The sequence below is a fragment of the Schistocerca americana genome, unplaced genomic scaffold (assembly GCF_021461395.2).
Source record: "Schistocerca americana isolate TAMUIC-IGC-003095 unplaced genomic scaffold, iqSchAmer2.1 HiC_scaffold_1610, whole genome shotgun sequence".
In the NCBI taxonomy this organism is placed as follows: domain Eukaryota; kingdom Metazoa; phylum Arthropoda; class Insecta; order Orthoptera; family Acrididae; genus Schistocerca; species Schistocerca americana.
The window spans coordinates 1-25297 of record NW_025725699.1 but is presented as its reverse complement, the minus strand read 5'-3'; the positions used below and the strand labels follow the sequence as shown (position 1 = coordinate 25297).

General features: G+C 50.6%; 26 non-coding genes across 26 annotated transcripts; 12 read left to right on the top strand and 14 right to left on the bottom strand.

The window, feature by feature from the left end:
* Positions 1-531: 531 nt before the first annotated feature.
* On the bottom strand, positions 532-603 carry Trnag-ccc. The gene has a single exon. It is a non-coding gene; the product is annotated as a tRNA-Gly (tRNA).
* A 1727-nt stretch (positions 604-2330) lies between these two features.
* On the bottom strand, positions 2331-2402 carry Trnag-ccc. The gene has a single exon. It is a non-coding gene; the product is annotated as a tRNA-Gly (tRNA).
* A 1727-nt stretch (positions 2403-4129) lies between these two features.
* Positions 4130-4201, bottom strand: Trnag-ccc. The gene has a single exon. It is a non-coding gene; the product is annotated as a tRNA-Gly (tRNA).
* A 639-nt stretch (positions 4202-4840) lies between these two features.
* Trnae-uuc lies at positions 4841-4912 on the top strand. Its single transcript has one exon. It is a non-coding gene; the product is annotated as a tRNA-Glu (tRNA).
* A 1016-nt stretch (positions 4913-5928) lies between these two features.
* On the bottom strand, positions 5929-6000 carry Trnag-ccc. The gene has a single exon. It is a non-coding gene; the product is annotated as a tRNA-Gly (tRNA).
* Positions 6001-6639: 639 nt separating this feature from the next.
* On the top strand, positions 6640-6711 carry Trnae-uuc. The gene has a single exon. It is a non-coding gene; the product is annotated as a tRNA-Glu (tRNA).
* A 1016-nt stretch (positions 6712-7727) lies between these two features.
* Trnag-ccc lies at positions 7728-7799 on the bottom strand. Its single transcript has one exon. It is a non-coding gene; the product is annotated as a tRNA-Gly (tRNA).
* A 639-nt stretch (positions 7800-8438) lies between these two features.
* Positions 8439-8510, top strand: Trnae-uuc. Its single transcript has one exon. It is a non-coding gene; the product is annotated as a tRNA-Glu (tRNA).
* Positions 8511-9526: 1016 nt separating this feature from the next.
* On the bottom strand, positions 9527-9598 carry Trnag-ccc. Its single transcript has one exon. It is a non-coding gene; the product is annotated as a tRNA-Gly (tRNA).
* Positions 9599-10237: 639 nt separating this feature from the next.
* On the top strand, positions 10238-10309 carry Trnae-uuc. The gene has a single exon. It is a non-coding gene; the product is annotated as a tRNA-Glu (tRNA).
* A 1016-nt stretch (positions 10310-11325) lies between these two features.
* Trnag-ccc lies at positions 11326-11397 on the bottom strand. The gene has a single exon. It is a non-coding gene; the product is annotated as a tRNA-Gly (tRNA).
* A 639-nt stretch (positions 11398-12036) lies between these two features.
* On the top strand, positions 12037-12108 carry Trnae-uuc. Its single transcript has one exon. It is a non-coding gene; the product is annotated as a tRNA-Glu (tRNA).
* Positions 12109-13124: 1016 nt separating this feature from the next.
* Trnag-ccc lies at positions 13125-13196 on the bottom strand. The gene has a single exon. It is a non-coding gene; the product is annotated as a tRNA-Gly (tRNA).
* Positions 13197-13835: 639 nt separating this feature from the next.
* On the top strand, positions 13836-13907 carry Trnae-uuc. Its single transcript has one exon. It is a non-coding gene; the product is annotated as a tRNA-Glu (tRNA).
* Positions 13908-14923: 1016 nt separating this feature from the next.
* Positions 14924-14995, bottom strand: Trnag-ccc. Its single transcript has one exon. It is a non-coding gene; the product is annotated as a tRNA-Gly (tRNA).
* A 639-nt stretch (positions 14996-15634) lies between these two features.
* On the top strand, positions 15635-15706 carry Trnae-uuc. Its single transcript has one exon. It is a non-coding gene; the product is annotated as a tRNA-Glu (tRNA).
* A 1016-nt stretch (positions 15707-16722) lies between these two features.
* Trnag-ccc lies at positions 16723-16794 on the bottom strand. Its single transcript has one exon. It is a non-coding gene; the product is annotated as a tRNA-Gly (tRNA).
* A 639-nt stretch (positions 16795-17433) lies between these two features.
* On the top strand, positions 17434-17505 carry Trnae-uuc. The gene has a single exon. It is a non-coding gene; the product is annotated as a tRNA-Glu (tRNA).
* A 1016-nt stretch (positions 17506-18521) lies between these two features.
* On the bottom strand, positions 18522-18593 carry Trnag-ccc. Its single transcript has one exon. It is a non-coding gene; the product is annotated as a tRNA-Gly (tRNA).
* Positions 18594-19232: 639 nt separating this feature from the next.
* Positions 19233-19304, top strand: Trnae-uuc. Its single transcript has one exon. It is a non-coding gene; the product is annotated as a tRNA-Glu (tRNA).
* Positions 19305-20320: 1016 nt separating this feature from the next.
* Trnag-ccc lies at positions 20321-20392 on the bottom strand. Its single transcript has one exon. It is a non-coding gene; the product is annotated as a tRNA-Gly (tRNA).
* A 639-nt stretch (positions 20393-21031) lies between these two features.
* On the top strand, positions 21032-21103 carry Trnae-uuc. Its single transcript has one exon. It is a non-coding gene; the product is annotated as a tRNA-Glu (tRNA).
* A 1016-nt stretch (positions 21104-22119) lies between these two features.
* Positions 22120-22191, bottom strand: Trnag-ccc. Its single transcript has one exon. It is a non-coding gene; the product is annotated as a tRNA-Gly (tRNA).
* A 639-nt stretch (positions 22192-22830) lies between these two features.
* Positions 22831-22902, top strand: Trnae-uuc. The gene has a single exon. It is a non-coding gene; the product is annotated as a tRNA-Glu (tRNA).
* Positions 22903-23918: 1016 nt separating this feature from the next.
* Positions 23919-23990, bottom strand: Trnag-ccc. Its single transcript has one exon. It is a non-coding gene; the product is annotated as a tRNA-Gly (tRNA).
* A 639-nt stretch (positions 23991-24629) lies between these two features.
* On the top strand, positions 24630-24701 carry Trnae-uuc. Its single transcript has one exon. It is a non-coding gene; the product is annotated as a tRNA-Glu (tRNA).
* Positions 24702-25297: the final 596 nt, after the last annotated feature.

Below are 25297 nucleotides of genomic sequence, written 5' to 3'. Positions count from 1 at the left end.
CATTTCAACCCCCACCCTCCTCCTTTTGTGCTACAGTGTTGACGTGCTATGATGCCTCCCTAAGCAATTTAAATTACGTTAACGAACATATGACCGAAAATTTAATGACGCTGTTTGCAAAAAGAGCGCAAGGAAAGTGCAAGAACGACTTTGGCAATAACAGAACCGTACGAATCAACAGATAATTTCTCAAATGTGTAGATAACACTGTGGCGAAGCAGTGAGATTTCCGAAATTTGTAAATGAAAGTTTAGCTTTTCGTATTGAAAAGGAAAAGTACTCTTGATTACTTTATTTCTCGCAGCCGATTGTCGTACTTCTCCTGTCATATCGGCCCCACCGCCGAGCGGCAGCGAGCGGCAGTCGAGCAAAGTCGGGCCAAGTCGACACACGATGAAGTGAAATCAATCCACTTAGCTGGAACGAGGCAGGAGACGAGGAGATACTACCTGTGCCGCGACGCGTGGCAATTTCGAGGATCGCATGGTCTTGAACACACACTATTGCGCTACGCAAAAATGACAATCCTCCTGCGATGGCCGGGAATGGAACCCGGATCAACTGCTTGGGAAGCAACCATGCTGACCGTTACACCACCACCGCATTGCGTTGCAGGCTTCCTGTGTCGCGGAGCGTTGCCGCCCCTGCTGCCACCAGAGGCTCAAGCGACCCTGCTGCAGGCCCTCTGCCCTCCAGCACATCGAAACGCGATGTCACGTTGCTTCCAGGGCGATGCACTGTAACTAGACGCAGCATTGACTTCCGCCGAGTAATCCACCCTTTCATGTACGGCATGGTGGGAAAACAATTCTGAAATTAGAACTTCTTAGTGAGGCTGCGGTGGCGAATATTCCTGTATGCCTCGGTGGCGCAGTGGGCTGTGCGTGTCATTATCTTAAGGGCGTACGTTCTATCCTCAACTCAGCCTTCTCATTTTCTGTCCACGACGGTGAAAGGCACAGCATAGCTTTTGCGAGGTAAGGCCGTGTTTGCCGTTTATTACCACCTAGGCTACTTTGCGTCAACGTGTGTTTGTTTCCAGTTATTACTAATTACAGTTTTACTAGTTGCACTCGAGACTGAAAGCGATGATTGCCTAGTATGACTTGCGCGCTTTGGGAGTGAGTAAGCGGGATCGTGGTGGCGGACAGAGTTCAGCGTTGGCGCCAGGTTCGGCCCTAAAGTTGCGTGGAGGAGAAGTATTTCTGGACGCATACACACGTAGTGGATCGTTGAGGTATGTCCGGTATGGTCTAGTGGCTAGGATACCTGGCTTTCACCCAGGAGGCCCGGATTCTATTCCCGGTACCTGAACGTGAAGTTTCGGGGCTGAGATGAGAAAACTTCTCACGGCCGTTTTTCGTCTTCGTGGAGCTGCTGCTCTGGGTTCCAAGTATAAGGTGAGAGAAAGTCAAGAAAAAGAGATACATCCTCACGTTAATGGAGGGGCCGTTTTGAAGGGAGAGGAGACGGTATTGCGGTTTTGGACTGCTGATGCGACAGTGTTGCACTGCCCGTTAGCTCAGTGGGCTATAGCGTCGTGCTAGTAACGCGTCGGTCATGGGTTCAATCCCTCCACGGGCCATTCCATTTTCTCCCCTGGTAGGAAATGCTGTCTCCTGCGAGACTCTGCCAGGCAGATTCTAAATGATGTGCACATCCAGCTAGAAGTCTGAACGTTTCGCTAAGGGGTTGCCAACGGCCAGCTCACTTTCGATTAATGAAGTTAAGCAGACGTTTGCGTGGTTAGTGAGTGGATGGGCGATCGTCCGGGAACTCTGCGTGCTATTGGACCCTTTCATTTCAACCCCCACCCTCCTCCTTTTGTGCTACAGTGTTGACGTGCTATGATGCCTCCCTAAGCAATTTAAATTACGTTAACGAACATATGACCGAAAATTTAATGACGCTGTTTGCAAAAAGAGCGCAAGGAAAGTGCAAGAACGACTTTGGCAATAACAGAACCGTACGAATCAACAGATAATTTCTCAAATGTGTAGATAACACTGTGGCGAAGCAGTGAGATTTCCGAAATTTGTAAATGAAAGTTTAGCTTTTCGTATTGAAAAGGAAAAGTACTCTTGATTACTTTATTTCTCGCAGCCGATTGTCGTACTTCTCCTGTCGTATCGGCCCCACCGCCGAGCGGCAGCGAGCGGCAGTCGAGCAAAGTCGGGCCAAGTCGACACACGATGAAGTGAAATCAATCCACTTAGCTGGAACGAGGCAGGAGACGAGGAGATACTACCTGTGCCGCGACGCGTGGCAATTTCGAGGATCGCATGGTCTTGAACACACACTATTGCGCTACGCAAAAATGACAATCCTCCTGCGATGGCCGGGAATCGAACCCGGATCAACTGCTTGGGAAGCAACCATGCTGACCGTTACACCACCACCGCATTGCGTTGCAGGCTTTCTGTGTCGCGGAGCGTTGCCGCCCCTGCTGCCACCAGAGGCTCAAGCGACCCTGCTGCAGGCCCTCTGCCCTCCAGCACATCGGAACGCGATGCCACGTTGCTTCCAGGGCGATGCACTGTAACTAGACGCAGCATTGACTTCCGCCGAGTAATCCACCCTTTCATGTACGGCATGGTGGGAAAACAATTCTGAAATTAGAACTTCTTAGTGAGGCTGCGGTGGCGAATATTCCTGTATGCCTCGGTGGCGCAGTGGGCTGTGCGTGTCATTATCTTAAGGGCGTACGTTCTATCCTCAACTCAGCCTTCTCATTTTCTGTCCACGACGGTGAAAGGCACAGCATAGCTTTTGCGAGGTAAGGCCGTGTTTGCCGTTTATTACCACCTAGGCTACTTTGCGTCAACGTGTGTTTGTTTCCAGTTATTACTAATTACAGTTTTACTAGTTGCACTCGAGACTGAAAGCGATGATTGCCTAGTATGACTTGCGCGCTTTGGGAGTGAGTAAGCGGGATCGTGGTGGCGGACAGAGTTCAGCGTTGGCGCCAGGTTCGGCCCTAAAGTTGCGTGGAGGAGAAGTATTTCTGGACGCATACACACGTAGTGGATCGTTGAGGTATGTCCGGTATGGTCTAGTGGCTAGGATACCTGGCTTTCACCCAGGAGGCCCGGGTTCTATTCCCAGTACCTGAACGTGAAGTTTCGGGGCTGAGATGAGAAAACTTCTCACGGCCGTTTTTCGTCTTCGTGGAGCTGCTGCTCTGGGTTCCAAGTATAAGGTGAGAGAAAGTCAAGAAAAAGAGATACATCCTCACGTTAATGGAGGGGCCGTTTTGAAGGGAGAGGAGACGGTATTGCGGTTTTGGACTGCTGATGCGACAGTGTTGCACTGCCCGTTAGCTCAGTGGGCTATAGCGTCGTGCTAGTAACGCGTCGGTCATGGGTTCAATCCCTCCACGGGCCATTCCATTTTCTCCCCTGATAGGAAATGCTGTCTCCTGCGAGACTCTGCCAGGCACATTCTAAATGATGTGCACATCCAGCTAGAAGTCTGAACGTTTCGCTAAGGGGTTGCCAACGGCCAGCTCACTTTCGATTAATGAAGTTAAGCAGACGTTTGCGTGGTTAGTGAGTGGATGGGTGATCGTCCGGGAACTCTGCGTGCTATTGGACCCTTTCATTTCAACCCCCACCCTCCTCCTTTTGTGCTACAGTGTTGACGTGCTATGATGCCTCCCTAAGCAATTTAAATTACGTTAACGAACATATGACCGAAAATTTAATGACGCTGTTTGCAAAAAGAGCCCAAGGAAAGTGCAAGAACGACTTTGGCAATAACAGAACCGTACGAATCAACAGATAATTTCTCAAATGTGTAGATAACACTGTGGCGAAGCAGTGAGATTTCCGAAATTTGTAAATGAAAGTTTAGCTTTTCGTATTGAAAAGGAAAAGTACTCTTGATTACTTTATTTCTCGCAGCCGATTGTCGTACTTCTCCTGTCATATCGGCCCCACCGCCGAGCGGCAGCGAGCGGCAGTCGAGCAAAGTCGGGCCAAGTCGACACACGATGAAGTGAAATCAATCCACTTAGCTGGAACGAGGCAGGAGACGAGGAGATACTACCTGTGCCGCGACGCGTGGCAATTTCGAGGATCGCATGGTCTTGAACACACACTATTGCGCTACGCAAAAATGACAATCCTCCTGCGATGGCCGGGAATCGAACCCGGATCAACTGCTTGGGAAGCAACCATGCTGACCGTTACACCACCACCGCATTGCGTTGCAGGCTTCCTGTGTCGCGGAGCGTTGCCGCCCCTGCTGCCACCAGAGGCTCAAGCGACCCTGCTGCAGGCCCTCTGCCCTCCAGCACATCGGAACGCGATGCCACGTTGCTTCCAGGGCGATGCACTGTAACTAGACGCAGCATTGACTTCCGCCGAGTAATCCACCCTTTCATGTACGGCATGGTGGGAAAACAATTCTGAAATTAGAACTTCTTAGTGAGGCTGCGGTGGCGAATATTCCTGTATGCCTCGGTGGCGCAGTGGGCTGTGCGTGTCATTATCTTAAGGGCGTACGTTCTATCCTCAACTCAGCCTTCTCATTTTCTGTCCACGACGGTGAAAGGCACAGCATAGCTTTTGCGAGGTAAGGCCGTGTTTGCCGTTTATTACCACCTAGGCTACTTTGCGTCAACGTGTGTTTGTTTCCAGTTATTACTAATTACAGTTTTACTAGTTGCACTCGAGACTGAAAGCGATGATTGCCTAGTATGACTTGCGCGCTTTGGGAGTGAGTAAGCGGGATCGTGGTGGCGGACAGAGTTCAGCGTTGGCGCCAGGTTCGGCCCTAAAGTTGCGTGGAGGAGAAGTATTTCTGGACGCATACACACGTAGTGGATCGTTGAGGTATGTCCGGTATGGTCTAGTGGCTAGGATACCTGGCTTTCACCCAGGAGGCCCGGGTTCTATTCCCGGTACCTGAACGTGAAGTTTCGGGGCTGAGATGAGAAAACTTCTCACGGCCGTTTTTCGTCTTCGTGGAGCTGCTGCTCTGGGTTCCAAGTATAAGGTGAGAGAAAGTCAAGAAAAAGAGATACATCCTCACGTTAATGGAGGGGCCGTTTTGAAGGGAGAGGAGACGGTATTGCGGTTTTGGACTGCTGATGCGACAGTGTTGCACTGCCCGTTAGCTCAGTGGGCTATAGCGTCGTGCTAGTAACGCGTCGGTCATGGGTTCAATCCCTCCACGGGCCATTCCATTTTCTCCCCTGGTAGGAAATGCTGTCTCCTGCGAGACTCTGCCAGGCAGATTCTAAATGATGTGCACATCCAGCTAGAAGTCTGAACGTTTCGCTAAGGGGTTGCCAACGGCCAGCTCACTTTCGATTAATGAAGTTAAGCAGACGTTTGCGTGGTTAGTGAGTGGATGGGCGATCGTCCGGGAACTCTGCGTGCTATTGGACCCTTTCATTTCAACCCCCACCCTCCTCCTTTTGTGCTACAGTGTTGACGTGCTATGATGCCTCCCTAAGCAATTTAAATTACGTTAACGAACATATGACCGAAAATTTAATGACGCTGTTTGCAAAAAGAGCGCAAGGAAAGTGCAAGAACGACTTTGGCAATAACAGAACCGTACGAATCAACAGATAATTTCTCAAATGTGTAGATAACACTGTGGCGAAGCAGTGAGATTTCCGAAATTTGTAAATGAAAGTTTAGCTTTTCGTATTGAAAAGGAAAAGTACTCTTGATTACTTTATTTCTCGCAGCCGATTGTCGTACTTCTCCTGTCATATCGGCCCCACCGCCGAGCGGCAGCGAGCGGCAGTCGAGCAAAGTCGGGCCAAGTCGACACACGATGAAGTGAAATCAATCCACTTAGCTGGAACGAGGCAGGAAACGAGGAGATACTACCTGTGCCGCGACGCGTGGCAATTTCGAGGATCGCATGGTCTTGAACACACACTATTGCGCTACGCAAAAATGACAATCCTCCTGCGATGGCCGGGAATCGAACCCGGATCAAATGCTTGGGAAGCAACCATGCTGACCGTTACACCACCACCGCATTGCGTTGCAGGCTTCCTGTGTCGCGGAGCGTTGCCGCCCCTGCTGCCACCAGAGGCTCAAGCGACCCTGCTGCAGGCCCTCTGCCCTCCAGCACATCGGAACGCGATGCCACGTTGCTTCCAGGGCGATGCACTGTAACTAGACGCAGCATTGACTTCCGCCGAGTAATCCACCCTTTCATGTACGGCATGGTGGGAAAACAATTCTGAAATTAGAACTTCTTAGTGAGGCTGCGGTGGCGAATATTCCTGTATGCCTCGGTGGCGCAGTGGGCTGTGCGTGTCATTATCTTAAGGGCGTACGTTCTATCCTCAACTCAGCCTTCTCATTTTCTGTCCACGACGGTGAAAGGCACAGCATAGCTTTTGCGAGGTAAGGCCGTGTTTGCCGTTTATTACCACCTAGGCTACTTTGCGTCAACGTGTGTTTGTTTCCAGTTATTACTAATTACAGTTTTACTAGTTGCACTCGAGACTGAAAGCGATGATTGCCTAGTATGACTTGCGCGCTTTGGGAGTGAGTAAGCGGGATCGTGGTGGCGGACAGAGTTCAGCGTTGGCGCCAGGTTCGGCCCTAAAGTTGCGTGGAGGAGAAGTATTTCTGGACGCATACACACGTAGTGGATCGTTGAGGTATGTCCGGTATGGTCTAGTGGCTAGGATACCTGGCTTTCACCCAGGAGGCCCGGGTTCTATTCCCGGTACCTGAACGTGAAGTTTCGGGGCTGAGATGAGAAAACTTCTCACGGCCGTTTTTCGTCTTCGTGGAGCTGCTGCTCTGGGTTCCAAGTATAAGGTGAGAGAAAGTCAAGAAAAAGAGATACATCCTCACGTTAATGGAGGGGCCGTTTTGAAGGGAGAGGAGACGGTATTGCGGTTTTGGACTGCTGATGCGACAGTGTTGCACTGCCCGTTAGCTCAGTGGGCTATAGCGTCGTGCTAGTAACGCGTCGGTCATGGGTTCAATCCCTCCACGGGCCATTCCATTTTCTCCCCTGGTAGGAAATGCTGTCTCCTGCGAGACTCTGCCAGGCAGATTCTAAATGATGTGCACATCCAGCTAGAAGTCTGAACGTTTCGCTAAGGGGTTGCCAACGGCCAGCTCACTTTCGATTAATGAAGTTAAGCAGACGTTTGCGTGGTTAGTGAGTGGATGGGCGATCGTCCGGGAACTCTGCGTGCTATTGGACCCTTTCATTTCAACCCCCACCCTCCTCCTTTTGTGCTACAGTGTTGACGTGCTATGATGCCTCCCTAAGCAATTTAAATTACGTTAACGAACATATGACCGAAAATTTAATGACGCTGTTTGCAAAAAGAGCGCAAGGAAAGTGCAAGAACGACTTTGGCAATAACAGAACCGTACGAATCAACAGATAATTTCTCAAATGTGTAGATAACACTGTGGCGAAGCAGTGAGATTTCCGAAATTTGTAAATGAAAGTTTAGCTTTTCGTATTGAAAAGGAAAAGTACTCTTGATTACTTTATTTCTCGCAGCCGATTGTCGTACTTCTCCTGTCATATCGGCCCCACCGCCGAGCGGCAGCGAGCGGCAGTCGAGCAAAGTCGGGCCAAGTCGACACACGATGAAGTGAAATCAATCCACTTAGCTGGAACGAGGCAGGAAACGAGGAGATACTACCTGTGCCGCGACGCGTGGCAATTTCGAGGATCGCATGGTCTTGAACACACACTATTGCGCTACGCAAAAATGACAATCCTCCTGCGATGGCCGGGAATCGAACCCGGATCAAATGCTTGGGAAGCAACCATGCTGACCGTTACACCACCACCGCATTGCGTTGCAGGCTTCCTGTGTCGCGGAGCGTTGCCGCCCCTGCTGCCACCAGAGGCTCAAGCGACCCTGCTGCAGGCCCTCTGCCCTCCAGCACATCGGAACGCGATGCCACGTTGCTTCCAGGGCGATGCACTGTAACTAGACGCAGCATTGACTTCCGCCGAGTAATCCACCCTTTCATGTACGGCATGGTGGGAAAACAATTCTGAAATTAGAACTTCTTAGTGAGGCTGCGGTGGCGAATATTCCTGTATGCCTCGGTGGCGCAGTGGGCTGTGCGTGTCATTATCTTAAGGGCGTACGTTCTATCCTCAACTCAGCCTTCTCATTTTCTGTCCACGACGGTGAAAGGCACAGCATAGCTTTTGCGAGGTAAGGCCGTGTTTGCCGTTTATTACCACCTAGGCTACTTTGCGTCAACGTGTGTTTGTTTCCAGTTATTACTAATTACAGTTTTACTAGTTGCACTCGAGACTGAAAGCGATGATTGCCTAGTATGACTTGCGCGCTTTGGGAGTGAGTAAGCGGGATCGTGGTGGCGGACAGAGTTCAGCGTTGGCGCCAGGTTCGGCCCTAAAGTTGCGTGGAGGAGAAGTATTTCTGGACGCATACACACGTAGTGGATCGTTGAGGTATGTCCGGTATGGTCTAGTGGCTAGGATACCTGGCTTTCACCCAGGAGGCCCGGGTTCTATTCCCGGTACCTGAACGTGAAGTTTCGGGGCTGAGATGAGAAAACTTCTCACGGCCGTTTTTCGTCTTCGTGGAGCTGCTGCTCTGGGTTCCAAGTATAAGGTGAGAGAAAGTCAAGAAAAAGAGATACATCCTCACGTTAATGGAGGGGCCGTTTTGAAGGGAGAGGAGACGGTATTGCGGTTTTGGACTGCTGATGCGACAGTGTTGCACTGCCCGTTAGCTCAGTGGGCTATAGCGTCGTGCTAGTAACGCGTCGGTCATGGGTTCAATCCCTCCACGGGCCATTCCATTTTCTCCCCTGGTAGGAAATGCTGTCTCCTGCGAGACTCTGCCAGGCAGATTCTAAATGATGTGCACATCCAGCTAGAAGTCTGAACGTTTCGCTAAGGGGTTGCCAACGGCCAGCTCACTTTCGATTAATGAAGTTAAGCAGACGTTTGCGTGGTTAGTGAGTGGATGGGCGATCGTCCGGGAACTCTGCGTGCTATTGGACCCTTTCATTTCAACCCCCACCCTCCTCCTTTTGTGCTACAGTGTTGACGTGCTATGATGCCTCCCTAAGCAATTTAAATTACGTTAACGAACATATGACCGAAAATTTAATGACGCTGTTTGCAAAAAGAGCGCAAGGAAAGTGCAAGAACGACTTTGGCAATAACAGAACCGTACGAATCAACAGATAATTTCTCAAATGTGTAGATAACACTGTGGCGAAGCAGTGAGATTTCCGAAATTTGTAAATGAAAGTTTAGCTTTTCGTATTGAAAAGGAAAAGTACTCTTGATTACTTTATTTCTCGCAGCCGATTGTCGTACTTCTCCTGTCATATCGGCCCCACCGCCGAGCGGCAGCGAGCGGCAGTCGAGCAAAGTCGGGCCAAGTCGACACACGATGAAGTGAAATCAATCCACTTAGCTGGAACGTGGCAGGAAACGAGGAGATACTACCTGTGCCGCAACGCGTGGCAATTTCGAGGATCGCATGGTCTTGAACACACACTATTGCGCTACGCAAAAATGACAATCCTCCTGCGATGGCCGGGAATCGAACCCGGATCAAATGCTTGGGAAGCAACCATGCTGACCGTTACACCACCACCGCATTGCGTTGCAGGCTTCCTGTGTCGCGGAGCGTTGCCGCCCCTGCTGCCACCAGAGGCTCAAGCGACCCTGCTGCAGGCCCTCTGCCCTCCAGCACATCGGAACGCGATGCCACGTTGCTTCCAGGGCGATGCACTGTAACTAGACGCAGCATTGACTTCCGCCGAGTAATCCACCCTTTCATGTACGGCATGGTGGGAAAACAATTCTGAAATTAGAACTTCTTAGTGAGGCTGCGGTGGCGAATATTCCTGTATGCCTCGGTGGCGCAGTGGGCTGTGCGTGTCATTATCTTAAGGGCGTACGTTCTATCCTCAACTCAGCCTTCTCATTTTCTGTCCACGACGGTGAAAGGCACAGCATAGCTTTTGCGAGGTAAGGCCGTGTTTGCCGTTTATTACCACCTAGGCTACTTTGCGTCAACGTGTGTTTGTTTCCAGTTATTACTAATTACAGTTTTACTAGTTGCACTCGAGACTGAAAGCGATGATTGCCTAGTATGACTTGCGCGCTTTGGGAGTGAGTAAGCGGGATCGTGGTGGCGGACAGAGTTCAGCGTTGGCGCCAGGTTTGGCCCTAAAGTTGCGTGGAGGAGAAGTATTTCTGGACGCATACACACGTAGTGGATCGTTGAGGTATGTCCGGTATGGTCTAGTGGCTAGGATACCTGGCTTTCACCCAGGAGGCCCGGGTTCTATTCCCGGTACCTGAACGTGAAGTTTCGGGGCTGAGATGAGAAAACTTCTCACGGCCGTTTTTCGTCTTCGTGGAGCTGCTGCTCTGGGTTCCAAGTATAAGGTGAGAGAAAGTCAAGAAAAAGAGATACATCCTCACGTTAATGGAGGGGCCGTTTTGAAGGGAGAGGAGACGGTATTGCGGTTTTGGACTGCTGATGCGACAGTGTTGCACTGCCCGTTAGCTCAGTGGGCTATAGCGTCGTGCTAGTAACGCGTCGGTCATGGGTTCAATCCCTCCACGGGCCATTCCATTTTCTCCCCTGGTAGGAAATGCTGTCTCCTGCGAGACTCTGCCAGGCAGATTCTAAATGATGTGCACATCCAGCTAGAAGTCTGAACGTTTCGCTAAGGGGTTGCCAACGGCCAGCTCACTTTCGATTAATGAAGTTAAGCAGACGTTTGCGTGGTTAGTGAGTGGATGGGCGATCGTCCGGGAACTCTGCGTGCTATTGGACCCTTTCATTTCAACCCCCACCCTCCTCCTTTTGTGCTACAGTGTTGACGTGCTATGATGCCTCCCTAAGCAATTTAAATTACGTTAACGAACATATGACCGAAAATTTAATGACGCTGTTTGCAAAAAGAGCGCAAGGAAAGTGCAAGAACGACTTTGGCAATAACAGAACCGTACGAATCAACAGATAATTTCTCAAATGTGTAGATAACACTGTGGCGAAGCAGTGAGATTTCCGAAATTTGTAAATGAAAGTTTAGCTTTTCGTATTGAAAAGGAAAAGTACTCTTGATTACTTTATTTCTCGCAGCCGATTGTCGTACTTCTCCTGTCATATCGGCCCCACCGCCGAGCGGCAGCGAGCGGCAGTCGAGCAAAGTCGGGCCAAGTCGACACACGATGAAGTGAAATCAATCCACTTAGCTGGAACGAGGCAGGAAACGAGGAGATACTACCTGTGCCGCGACGCGTGGCAATTTCGAGGATCGCATGGTCTTGAACACACACTATTGCGCTACGCAAAAATGACGATCCTCCTGCGATGGCCGGGAATCGAACCCGGATCAAATGCTTGGGAAGCAACCATGCTGACCGTTACACCACCACCGCATTGCGTTGCAGGCTTCCTGTGTCGCGGAGCGTTGCCGCCCCTGCTGCCACCAGAGGCTCAAGCGACCCTGCTGCAGGCCCTCTGCCCTCCAGCACATCGGAACGCGATGCCACGTTGCTTCCAGGGCGATGCACTGTAACTAGACGCAGCATTGACTTCCGCCGAGTAATCCACCCTTTCATGTACGGCATGGTGGGAAAACAATTCTGAAATTAGAACTTCTTAGTGAGGCTGCGGTGGCGAATATTCCTGTATGCCTCGGTGGCGCAGTGGGCTGTGCGTGTCATTATCTTAAGGGCGTACGTTCTATCCTCAACTCAGCCTTCTCATTTTCTGTCCACGACGGTGAAAGGCACAGCATAGCTTTTGCGAGGTAAGGCCGTGTTTGCCGTTTATTACCACCTAGGCTACTTTGCGTCAACGTGTGTTTGTTTCCAGTTATTACTAATTACAGTTTTACTAGTTGCACTCGAGACTGAAAGCGATGATTGCCTAGTATGACTTGCGCGCTTTGGGAGTGAGTAAGCGGGATCGTGGTGGCGGACAGAGTTCAGCGTTGGCGCCAGGTTCGGCCCTAAAGTTGCGTGGAGGAGAAGTATTTCTGGACGCATACACACGTAGTGGATCGTTGAGGTATGTCCGGTATGGTCTAGTGGCTAGGATACCTGGCTTTCACCCAGGAGGCCCGGGTTCTATTCCCGGTACCTGAACGTGAAGTTTCGGGGCTGAGATGAGAAAACTTCTCACGGCCGTTTTTCGTCTTCGTGGAGCTGCTGCTCTGGGTTCCAAGTATAAGGTGAGAGAAAGTCAAGAAAAAGAGATACATCCTCACGTTAATGGAGGGGCCGTTTTGAAGGGAGAGGAGACGGTATTGCGGTTTTGGACTGCTGATGCGACAGTGTTGCACTGCCCGTTAGCTCAGTGGGCTATAGCGTCGTGCTAGTAACGCGTCGGTCATGGGTTCAATCCCTCCACGGGCCATTCCATTTTCTCCCCTGGTAGGAAATGCTGTCTCCTGCGAGACTCTGCCAGGCAGATTCTAAATGATGTGCACATCCAGCTAGAAGTCTGAACGTTTCGCTAAGGGGTTGCCAACGGCCAGCTCACTTTCGATTAATGAAGTTAAGCAGACGTTTGCGTGGTTAGTGAGTGGATGGGCGATCGTCCGGGAACTCTGCGTGCTATTGGACCCTTTCATTTCAACCCCCACCCTCCTCCTTTTGTGCTACAGTGTTGACGTGCTATGATGCCTCCCTAAGCAATTTAAATTACGTTAACGAACATATGACCGAAAATTTAATGACGCTGTTTGCAAAAAGAGCGCAAGGAAAGTGCAAGAACGACTTTGGCAATAACAGAACCGTACGAATCAACAGATAATTTCTCAAATGTGTAGATAACACTGTGGCGAAGCAGTGAGATTTCCGAAATTTGTAAATGAAAGTTTAGCTTTTCGTATTGAAAAGGAAAAGTACTCTTGATTACTTTATTTCTCGCAGCCGATTGTCGTACTTCTCCTGTCATATCGGCCCCACCGCCGAGCGGCAGCGAGCGGCAGTCGAGCAAAGTCGGGCCAAGTCGACACACGATGAAGTGAAATCAATCCACTTAGCTGGAACGTGGCAGGAAACGAGGAGATACTACCTGTGCCGCGACGCGTGGCAATTTCGAGGATCGCATGGTCTTGAACACACACTATTGCGCTACGCAAAAATGACAATCCTCCTGCGATGGCCGGGAATCGAACCCGGATCAAATGCTTGGGAAGCAACCATGCTGACCGTTACACCACCACCGCATTGCGTTGCAGGCTTCCTGTGTCGCGGAGCGTTGCCGCCCCTGCTGCCACCAGAGGCTCAAGCGACCCTGCTGCAGGCCCTCTGCCCTCCAGCACATCGGAACGCGATGCCACGTCGCTTCCAGGGCGATGCACTGTAACTAGACGCAGCATTGACTTCCGCCGAGTAATCCACCCTTTCATGTACGGCATGGTGGGAAAACAATTCTGAAATTAGAACTTCTTAGTGAGGCTGCGGTGGCGAATATTCCTGTATGCCTCGGTGGCGCAGTGGGCTGTGCGTGTCATTATCTTAAGGGCGTACGTTCTATCCTCAACTCAGCCTTCTCATTTTCTGTCCACGACGGTGAAAGGCACAGCATAGCTTTTGCGAGGTAAGGCCGTGTTTGCCGTTTATTACCACCTAGGCTACTTTGCGTCAACGTGTGTTTGTTTCCAGTTATTACTAATTACAGTTTTACTAGTTGCACTCGAGACTGAAAGCGATGATTGCCTAGTATGACTTGCGCGCTTTGGGAGTGAGTAAGCGGGATCGTGGTGGCGGACAGAGTTCAGCGTTGGCGCCAGGTTCGGCCCTAAAGTTGCGTGGAGGAGAAGTATTTCTGGACGCATACACACGTAGTGGATCGTTGAGGTATGTCCGGTATGGTCTAGTGGCTAGGATACCTGGCTTTCACCCAGGAGGCCCGGGTTCTATTCCCGGTACCTGAACGTGAAGTTTCGGGGCTGAGATGAGAAAACTTCTCACGGCCGTTTTTCGTCTTCGTGGAGCTGCTGCTCTGGGTTCCAAGTATAAGGTGAGAGAAAGTCAAGAAAAAGAGATACATCCTCACGTTAATGGAGGGGCCGTTTTGAAGGGAGAGGAGACGGTATTGCGGTTTTGGACTGCTGATGCGACAGTGTTGCACTGCCCGTTAGCTCAGTGGGCTATAGCGTCGTGCTAGTAACGCGTCGGTCATGGGTTCAATCCCTCCACGGGCCATTCCATTTTCTCCCCTGATAGGAAATGCTGTCTCCTGCGAGACTCTGCCAGGCAGATTCTAAATGATGTGCACATCCAGCTAGAAGTCTGAACGTTTCGCTAAGGGGTTGCCAACGGCCAGCTCACTTTCGATTAATGAAGTTAAGCAGACGTTTGCGTGGTTAGTGAGTGGATGGGTGATCGTCCGGGAACTCTGCGTGCTATTGGACCCTTTCATTTCAACCCCCACCCTCCTCCTTTTGTGCTACAGTGTTGACGTGCTATGATGCCTCCCTAAGCAATTTAAATTACGTTAACGAACATATGACCGAAAATTTAATGACGCTGTTTGCAAAAAGAGCGCAAGGAAAGTGCAAGAACGACTTTGGCAATAACAGAACCGTACGAATCAACAGATAATTTCTCAAATGTGTAGATAACACTGTGGCGAAGCAGTGAGATTTCCGAAATTTGTAAATGAAAGTTTAGCTTTTCGTATTGAAAAGGAAAAGTACTCTTGATTACTTTATTTCTCGCAGCCGATTGTCGTACTTCTCCTGTCATATCGGCCCCACCGCCGAGCGGCAGCGAGCGGCAGTCGAGCAAAGTCGGGCCAAGTCGACACACGATGAAGTGAAATCAATCCACTTAGCTGGAACGAGGCAGGAGACGAGGAGATACTACCTGTGCCGCGACGCGTGGCAATTTCGAGGATCGCATGGTCTTGAACACACACTATTGCGCTACGCAAAAATGACAATCCTCCTGCGATGGCCGGGAATCGAACCCGGATCAACTGCTTGGGAAGCAACCATGCTGACCGTTACACCACCACCGCATTGCGTTGCAGGCTTCCTGTGTCGCGGAGCGTTGCCGCCCCTGCTGCCACCAGAGGCTCAAGCGACCCTGCTGCAGGCCATCTGCCCTCCAGCACATCGGAACGCGATGCCACGTTGCTTCCAGGGCGATGCACTGTAACTAGACGCAGCATTGACTTCCGCCGAGTAATCCACCCTTTCATGTACGGCATGGTGGGAAAACAATTCTGAAATTAGAACTTCTTAGTGAGGCTGCGGTGGCGAATATTCCTGTATGCCTCGGTGGCGCAGTGGGCTGTGCGTGTCATTATCTTAAGGGCGTACGTTCTATCCTCAACTCAGCCTTCTCATTTTCTGTCCACGACGGTGAAAGGCACAGCATAGCTTTTGCGAGGTAAGGCCGTGTTTGCCGTTTATTACCACCTAGGCTACTTTGCGTCAACGTGTGTTTGTTTCCAGTTATTACTAATTACAGTTTTACTAGTTGCACTCGAGACTGAAAGCGATGATTGCCTAGTATGACTTGCGCGCTTTGGGAGTGAGTAAGCGGGATCGTGGTGGCGGACAGAGTTCAGCGTTGGCGCCAGGTTCGGCCCTAAAGTTGCGTGGAGGAGAAGTATTTCTGGACGCATACACACGTAGTGGATCGTTGAGGTATGTCCGGTATGGTCTAGTGGCTAGGATACCTGGCTTTCACCCAGGAGGCCCGGGTTCTATTCCCGGTACCTGAACGTGAAGTTTCGGGGCTGAGATGAGAAAACTTCTCACGGCCGTTTTTCGTCTTCGTGGAGCTGCTGCTCTGGGTTCCAAGTATAAGGTGAGAGAAAGTCAAGAAAAAGAGATACATCCTCACGTTAATGGAGGGGCCGTTTTGAAGGGAGAGGAGACGGTATTGCGGTTTTGGACTGCTGATGCGACAGTGTTGCACTGCCCGTTAGCTCAGTGGGCTATAGCGTCGTGCTAGTAACGCGTCGGTCATGGGTTCAATCCCTCCACGGGCCATTCCATTTTCTCCCCTGATAGGAAATGCTGTCTCCTGCGAGACTCTGCCAGGCAGATTCTAAATGATGTGCACATCCAGCTAGAAGTCTGAACGTTTCGCTAAGGGGTTGCCAACGGCCAGCTCACTTTCGATTAATGAAGTTAAGCAGACGTTTGCGTGGTTAGTGAGTGGATGGGTGATCGTCCGGGAACTCTGCGTGCTATTGGACCCTTTCATTTCAACCCCCACCCTCCTCCTTTTGTGCTACAGTGTTGACGTGCTATGATGCCTCCCTAAGCAATTTAAATTACGTTAACGAACATATGACCGAAAATTTAATGACGCTGTTTGCAAAAAGAGCGCAAGGAAAGTGCAAGAACGACTTTGGCAATAACAGAACCGTACGAATCAACAGATAATTTCTCAAATGTGTAGATAACACTGTGGCGAAGCAGTGAGATTTCCGAAATTTGTAAATGAAAGTTTAGCTTTTCGTATTGAAAAGGAAAAGTACTCTTGATTACTTTATTTCTCGCAGCCGATTGTCGTACTTCTCCTGTCATATCGGCCCCACCGCCGAGCGGCAGCGAGCGGCAGTCGAGCAAAGTCGGGCCAAGTCGACACACGATGAAGTGAAATCAATCCACTTAGCTGGAACGAGGCAGGAGACGAGGAGATACTACCTGTGCCGCGACGCGTGGCAATTTCGAGGATCGCATGGTCTTGAACACACACTATTGCGCTACGCAAAAATGACAATCCTCCTGCGATGGCCGGGAATCGAACCCGGATCAACTGCTTGGGAAGCAACCATGCTGACTGTTACACCACCACCGCATTGCGTTGCAGGCTTCCTGTGTCGCGGAGCGTTGCCGCCCCTGCTGCCACCAGAGGCTCAAGCGACCCTGCTGCAGGCCCTCTGCCCTCCAGCACATCGGAACGCGATGCCACGTTGCTTCCAGGGCGATGCACTGTAACTAGACGCAGCATTGACTTCCGCCGAGTAATCCACCCTTTCATGTACGGCATGGTGGGAAAACAATTCTGAAATTAGAACTTCTTAGTGAGGCTGCGGTGGCGAATATTCCTGTATGCCTCGGTGGCGCAGTGGGCTGTGCGTGTCATTATCTTAAGGGCGTACGTTCTATCCTCAACTCAGCCTTCTCATTTTCTGTCCACGACGGTGAAAGGCACAGCATAGCTTTTGCGAGGTAAGGCCGTGTTTGCCGTTTATTACCACCTAGGCTACTTTGCGTCAACGTGTGTTTGTTTCCAGTTATTACTAATTACAGTTTTACTAGTTGCACTCGAGACTGAAAGCGATGATTGCCTAGTATGACTTGCGCGCTTTGGGAGTGAGTAAGCGGGATCGTGGTGGCGGACAGAGTTCAGCGTTGGCGCCAGGTTCGGCCCTAAAGTTGCGTGGAGGAGAAGTATTTCTGGACGCATACACACGTAGTGGATCGTTGAGGTATGTCCGGTATGGTCTAGTGGCTAGGATACCTGGCTTTCACCCAGGAGGCCCGGGTTCTATTCCCGGTACCTGAACGTGAAGTTTCGGGGCTGAGATGAGAAAACTTCTCACGGCCGTTTTTCGTCTTCGTGGAGCTGCTGCTCTGGGTTCCAAGTATAAGGTGAGAGAAAGTCAAGAAAAAGAGATACATCCTCACGTTAATGGAGGGGCCGTTTTGAAGGGAGAGGAGACGGTATTGCGGTTTTGGACTGCTGATGCGACAGTGTTGCACTGCCCGTTAGCTCAGTGGGCTATAGCGTCGTGCTAGTAACGCGTCGGTCATGGGTTCAATCCCTCCACGGGCCATTCCATTTTCTCCCCTGGTAGGAAATGCTGTCTCCTGCGAGACTCTGCCAGGCAGATTCTAAATGATGTGCACATCCAGCTAGAAGTCTGAACGTTTCGCTAAGGGGTTGCCAACGGCCAGCTCACTTTCGATTAATGAAGTTAAGCAGACGTTTGCGTGGTTAGTGAGTGGATGGGCGATCGTCCGGGAACTCTGCGTGCTATTGGACCCTTTCATTTCAACCCCCACCCTCCTCCTTTTGTGCTACAGTGTTGACGTGCTATGATGCCTCCCTAAGCAATTTAAATTACGTTAACGAACATATGACCGAAAATTTAATGACGCTGTTTGCAAAAAGAGCGCAAGGAAAGTGCAAGAACGACTTTGGCAATAACAGAACCGTACGAATCAACAGATAATTTCTCAAATGTGTAGATAACACTGTGGCGAAGCAGTGAGATTTCCGAAATTTGTAAATGAAAGTTTAGCTTTTCGTATTGAAAAGGAAAAGTACTCTTGATTACTTTATTTCTCGCAGCCGATTGTCGTACTTCTCCTGTCATATCGGCCCCACCGCCGAGCGGCAGCGAGCGGCAGTCGAGCAAAGTCGGGCCAAGTCGACACACGATGAAGTGAAATCAATCCACTTAGCTGGAACGAGGCAGGAAACGAGGAGATACTACCTGTGCCGCGACGCGTGGCAATTTCGAGGATCGCATGGTCTTGAACACACACTATTGCGCTACGCAAAAATGACATTCCTCCTGCGATGGCCGGGAATCGAACCCGGATCAAATGCTTGGGAAGCAACCATGCTGACCGTTACACCACCACCGCATTGCGTTGCAGGCTTCCTGTGTCGCGGAGCGTTGCCGCCCCTGCTGCCACCAGAGGCTCAAGCGACCCTGCTGCAGGCCCTCTGCCCTCCAGCACATCGGAACGCGATGCCACGTTGCTTCCAGGGCGATGCACTGTAACTAGACGCAGCATTGACTTCCGCCGAGTAATCCACCCTTTCATGTACGGCATGGTGGGAAAACAATTCTGAAATTAGAACTTCTTAGTGAGGCTGCGGTGGCGAATATTCCTGTATGCCTCGGTGGCGCAGTGGGCTGTGCGTGTCATTATCTTAAGGGCGTACGTTCTATCCTCAACTCAGCCTTCTCATTTTCTGTCCACGACGGTGAAAGGCACAGCATAGCTTTTGCGAGGTAAGGCCGTGTTTGCCGTTTATTACCACCTAGGCTACTTTGCGTCAACGTGTGTTTGTTTCCAGTTATTACTAATTACAGTTTTACTAGTTGCACTCGAGACTGAAAGCGATGATTGCCTAGTATGACTTGCGCGCTTTGGGAGTGAGTAAGCGGGATCGTGGTGGCGGACAGAGTTCAGCGTTGGCGCCAGGTTCGGCCCTAAAGTTGCGTGGAGGAGAAGTATTTCTGGACGCATACACACGTAGTGGATCGTTGAGGTATGTCCGGTATGGTCTAGTGGCTAGGATACCTGGCTTTCACCCAGGAGGCCCGGGTTCTATTCCCGGTACCTGAACGTGAAGTTTCGGGGCTGAGATGAGAAAACTTCTCACGGCCGTTTTTCGTCTTCGTGGAGCTGCTGCTCTGGGTTCCAAGTATAAGGTGAGAGAAAGTCAAGAAAAAGAGATACATCCTCACGTTAATGGAGGGGCCGTTTTGAAGGGAGAGGAGACGGTATTGCGGTTTTGGACTGCTGATGCGACAGTGTTGCACTGCCCGTTAGCTCAGTGGGCTATAGCGTCGTGCTAGTAACGCGTCGGTCATGGGTTCCATCCCTCCACGGGCCATTCCATTTTCTCCCCTGATAGGAAATGCTGTCTCCTGCGAGACTCTGCCAGGCAGATTCTAAATGATGTGCACATCCAGCTAGAAGTCTGAACGTTTCGCTAAGGGGTTGCCAACGGCCAGCTCACTTTCGATTAATGAAGTTAAGCAGACGTTTGCGTGGTTAGTGAGTGGATGGGTGATCGTCCGGGAACTCTGCGTGCTATTGGACCCTTTCATTTCAACCCCCACCCTCCTCCTTTTGTGCTACAGTGTTGACGTGCTATGATGCCTCCCTAAGCAATTTAAATTACGTTAACGAACATATGACCGAAAATTTAATGACGCTGTTTGCAAAAAGAGCGCAAGGAAAGTGCAAGAACGACTTTGGCAATAACAGAACCGTACGAATCAACAGATAATTTCTCAAATGTGTAGATAACACTGTGGCGAAGCAGTGAGATTTCCGAAATTTGTAAATGAAAGTTTAGCTTTTCGTATTGAAAAGGAAAAGTACTCTTGATTACTTTATTTCTCGCAGCCGATTGTCGTACTTCTCCTGTCATATCGGCCCCACCGCCGAGCGGCAGCGAGCGGCAGTCGAGCAAAGTCGGGCCAAGTCGACACACGATGAAGTGAAATCAATCCACTTAGCTGGAACGAGGCAGGAGACGAGGAGATACTACCTGTGCCGCGACGCGTGGCAATTTCGAGGATCGCATGGTCTTGAACACACACTATTGCGCTACGCAAAAATGACAATCCTCCTGCGATGGCCGGGAATCGAACCCGGATCAACTGCTTGGGAAGCAACCATGCTGACCGTTACACCACCACCGCATTGCGTTGCAGGCTTCCTGTGTCGCGGAGCGTTGCCGCCCCTGCTGCCACCAGAGGCTCAAGCGACCCTGCTGCAGGCCCTCTGCCCTCCAGCACATCGGAACGCGATGTCACGTTGCTTCCAGGGCGATGCACTGTAACTAGACGCAGCATTGACTTCCGCCGAGTAATCCACCCTTTCATGTACGGCATGGTGGGAAAACAATTCTGAAATTAGAACTTCTTAGTGAGGCTGCGGTGGCGAATATTCCTGTATGCCTCGGTGGCGCAGTGGGCTGTGCGTGTCATTATCTTAAGGGCGTACGTTCTATCCTCAACTCAGCCTTCTCATTTTCTGTCCACGACGGTGAAAGGCACAGCATAGCTTTTGCGAGGTAAGGCCGTGTTTGCCGTTTATTACCACCTAGGCTACTTTGCGTCAACGTGTGTTTGTTTCCAGTTATTACTAATTACAGTTTTACTAGTTGCACTCGAGACTGAAAGCGATGATTGCCTAGTATGACTTGCGCGCTTTGGGAGTGAGTAAGCGGGATCGTGGTGGCGGACAGAGTTCAGCGTTGGCGCCAGGTTCGGCCCTAAAGTTGCGTGGAGGAGAAGTATTTCTGGACGCATACACACGTAGTGGATCGTTGAGGTATGTCCGGTATGGTCTAGTGGCTAGGATACCTGGCTTTCACCCAGGAGGCCCGGGTTCTATTCCCGGTACCTGAACGTGAAGTTTCGGGGCTGAGATGAGAAAACTTCTCACGGCCGTTTTTCGTCTTCGTGGAGCTGCTGCTCTGGGTTCCAAGTATAAGGTGAGAGAAAGTCAAGAAAAAGAGATACATCCTCACGTTAATGGAGGGGCCGTTTTGAAGGGAGAGGAGACGGTATTGCGGTTTTGGACTGCTGATGCGACAGTGTTGCACTGCCCGTTAGCTCAGTGGGCTATAGCGTCGTGCTAGTAACGCGTCGGTCATGGGTTCAATCCCTCCACGGGCCATTCCATTTTCTCCCCTGGTAGGAAATGCTGTCTCCTGCGAGACTCTGCCAGGCAGATTCTAAATGATGTGCACATCCAGCTAGAAGTCTGAACGTTTCGCTAAGGGGTTGCCAACGGCCAGCTCACTTTCGATTAATGAAGTTAAGCAGACGTTTGCGTGGTTAGTGAGTGGATGGGCGATCGTCCGGGAACTCTGCGTGCTATTGGACCCTTTCATTTCAACCCCCACCCTCCTCCTTTTGTGCTACAGTGTTGACGTGCTATGATGCCTCCCTAAGCAATTTAAATTACGTTAACGAACATATGACCGAAAATTTAATGACGCTGTTTGCAAAAAGAGCGCAAGGAAAGTGCAAGAACGACTTTGGCAATAACAGAACTGTACGAATCAACAGATAATTTCTCAAATTTGTAGATAACACTGTGGCGAAGCAGTGAGATTTCCGAAATTTGTAAATGAAAGTTTAGCTTTTCGTATTGAAAAGGAAAAGTACTCTTGATTACTTTATTTCTCGCAGCCGATTGTCGTACTTCTCCTGTCATATCGGCCCCACCGCCGAGCGGCAGCGAGCGGCAGTCGAGCAAAGTCGGGCCAAGTCGACACACGGTGAAGTGAAATCAATCCACTTAGCTGGAACGAGGCAGGAGACGAGGAGATACTACCTGTGCCGCGACGCGTGGCAATTTCGAGGATCGCATGGTCTTGAACACACACTATTGCGCTACGCAAAAATGACAATCCTCCTGCGATGGCCGGGAATCGAACCCGGATCAACTGCTTGGGAAGCAACCATGCTGACCGTTACACCACCACCGCATTGCGTTGCAGGCTTCCTGTGTCGCGGAGCGTTGCCGCCCCTGCTGCCACCAGAGGCTCAAGCGACCCTGCTGCAGGCCCTCTGCCCTCCAGCACATCGGAACGCGATGCCACGTTGCTTCCAGGGCGATGCACTGTAACTAGACGCAGCATTGACTTCCGCCGAGTAATCCACCCTTTCATGTACGGCATGGTGGGAAAACAATTCTGAAATTAGAACTTCTTAGTGAGGCTGCGGTGGCGAATATTCCTGTATGCCTCGGTGGCGCAGTGGGCTGTGCGTGTCATTATCTTAAGGGCGTACGTTCTATCCTCAACTCAGCCTTCTCATTTTCTGTCCACGACGGTGAAAGGCACAGCATAGCTTTTGCGAGGTAAGGCCGTGTTTGCCGTTTATTACCACCTAGGCTACTTTGCGTCAACGTGTGTTTGTTTCCAGTTATTACTAATTACAGTTTTACTAGTTGCACTCGAGACTGAAAGCGATGATTGCCTAGTATGACTTGCGCGCTTTGGGAGTGAGTAAGCGGGATCGTGGTGGCGGACAGAGTTCAGCGTTGGCGCCAGGTTCGGCCCTAAAGTTGCGTGGAGGAGAAGTATTTCTGGACGCATACACACGTAGTGGATCGTTGAGGTATGTCCGGTATGGTCTAGTGGCTAGGATACCTGGCTTTCACCCAGGAGGCCCGGGTTCTATTCCCGGTACCTGAACGTGAAGTTTCGGGGCTGAGATGAGAAAACTTCTCACGGCCGTTTTTCGTCTTCGTGGAGCTGCTGCTCTGGGTTCCAAGTATAAGGTGAGAGAAAGTCAAGAAAAAGAGATACATCCTCACGTTAATGGAGGGGCCGTTTTGAAGGGAGAGGAGACGGTATTGCGGTTTTGGACTGCTGATGCGACAGTGTTGCACTGCCCGTTAGCTCAGTGGGCTATAGCGTCGTGCTAGTAACGCGTCGGTCATGGGTTCAATCCCTCCACGGGCCATTCCATTTTCTCCCCTGATAGGAAATGCTGTCTCCTGCGAGACTCTGCCAGGCAGATTCTAAATGATGTGCACATCCAGCTAGAAGTCTGAACGTTTCGCTAAGGGGTTGCCAACGGCCAGCTCACTTTCGATTAATGAAGTTAAGCAGACGTTTGCGTGGTTAGTGAGTGGATGGGTGATCGTCCGGGAACTCTGCGTGCTATTGGACCCTTTCATTTCAACCCCCACCCTCCTCCTTTTGTGCTACAGTGTTGACGTGCTATGATGCCTCCCTAAGCAATTTAAATTACGTTAACGAACATATGACCGAAAATTTAATGACGCTGTTTGCAAAAAGAGCGCAAGGAAAGTGCAAGAACGACTTTGGCAATAACAGAACCATACGAATCAACAGATAATTTCTCAAATGTGTAGATAACACTGTGGCGAAGCAGTGAGATTACCGAAATTTGTAAATGAAAGTTTAGCTTTTCGTATTGAAAAGGAAAAGTACTCTTGATTACTTTATTTCTCGCAGCCGATTGTCGTACTTCTCCTGTCATATCGGCCCCACCGCCGAGCGGCAGCGAGCGGCAGTCGAGCAAAGTCGGGCCAAGTCGACACACGATGAAGTGAAATCAATCCACTTAGCTGGAACGAGGCAGGAGACGAGGAGATACTACCTGTGCCGCGACGCGTGGCAATTTCGAGGATCGCATGGTCTTGAACACACACTATTGCGCTACGCAAAAATGACAATCCTCCTGCGATGGCCGGGAATCGAACCCGGATCAACTGCTTGGGAAGCAACCATGCTGACCGTTACACCACCACCGCATTGCGTTGCAGGCTTCCTGTGTCGCGGAGCGTTGCCGCCCCTGCTGCCACCAGAGGCTCAAGCGACCCTGCTGCAGGCCCTCTGCCCTCCAGCACATCGGAACGCGATGCCACGTTGCTTCCAGGGCGATGCACTGTAACTAGACGCAGCATTGACTTCCGCCGAGTAATCCACCCTTTCATGTACGGCATGGTGGGAAAACAATTCTGAAATTAGAACTTCTTAGTGAGGCTGCGGTGGCGAATATTCCTGTATGCCTCGGTGGCGCAGTGGGCTGTGCGTGTCATTATCTTAAGGGCGTACGTTCTATCCTCAACTCAGCCTTCTCATTTTCTGTCCACGACGGTGAAAGGCACAGCATAGCTTTTGCGAGGTAAGGCCGTGTTTGCCGTTTATTACCACCTAGGCTACTTTGCGTCAACGTGTGTTTGTTTCCAGTTATTACTAATTACAGTTTTACTAGTTGCACTCGAGACTGAAAGCGATGATTGCCTAGTATGACTTGCGCGCTTTGGGAGTGAGTAAGCGGGATCGTGGTGGCGGACAGAGTTCAGCGTTGGCGCCAGGTTCGGCCCTAAAGTTGCGTGGAGGAGAAGTATTTCTGGACGCATACACACGTAGTGGATCGTTGAGGTATGTCCGGTATGGTCTAGTGGCTAGGATACCTGGCTTTCACCCAGGAGGCCCGGGTTCTATTCCCGGTACCTGAACGTGAAGTTTCGGGGCTGAGATGAGAAAACTTCTCACGGCCGTTTTTCGTCTTCGTGGAGCTGCTGCTCTGGGTTCCAAGTATAAGGTGAGAGAAAGTCAAGAAAAAGAGATACATCCTCACGTTAATGGAGGGGCCGTTTTGAAGGGAGAGGAGACGGTATTGCGGTTTTGGACTGCTGATGCGACAGTGTTGCACTGCCCGTTAGCTCAGTGGGCTATAGCGTCGTGCTAGTAACGCGTCGGTCATGGGTTCAATCCCTCCACGGGCCATTCCATTTTCTCCCCTGATAGGAAATGCTGTCTCCTGCGAGACTCTGCCAGGCAGATTCTAAATGATGTGCACATCCAGCTAGAAGTCTGAACGTTTCGCTAAGGGGTTGCCAACGGCCAGCTCACTTTCGATTAATGAAGTTAAGCAGACGTTTGCGTGGTTAGTGAGTGGATGGGTGATCGTCCGGGAACTCTGCGTGCTATTGGACCCTTTCATTTCAACCCCCACCCTCCTCCTTTTGTGCTACAGTGTTGACGTGCTATGATGCCTCCCTAAGCAATTTAAATTACGTTAACGAACATATGACCGAAAATTTAATGACGC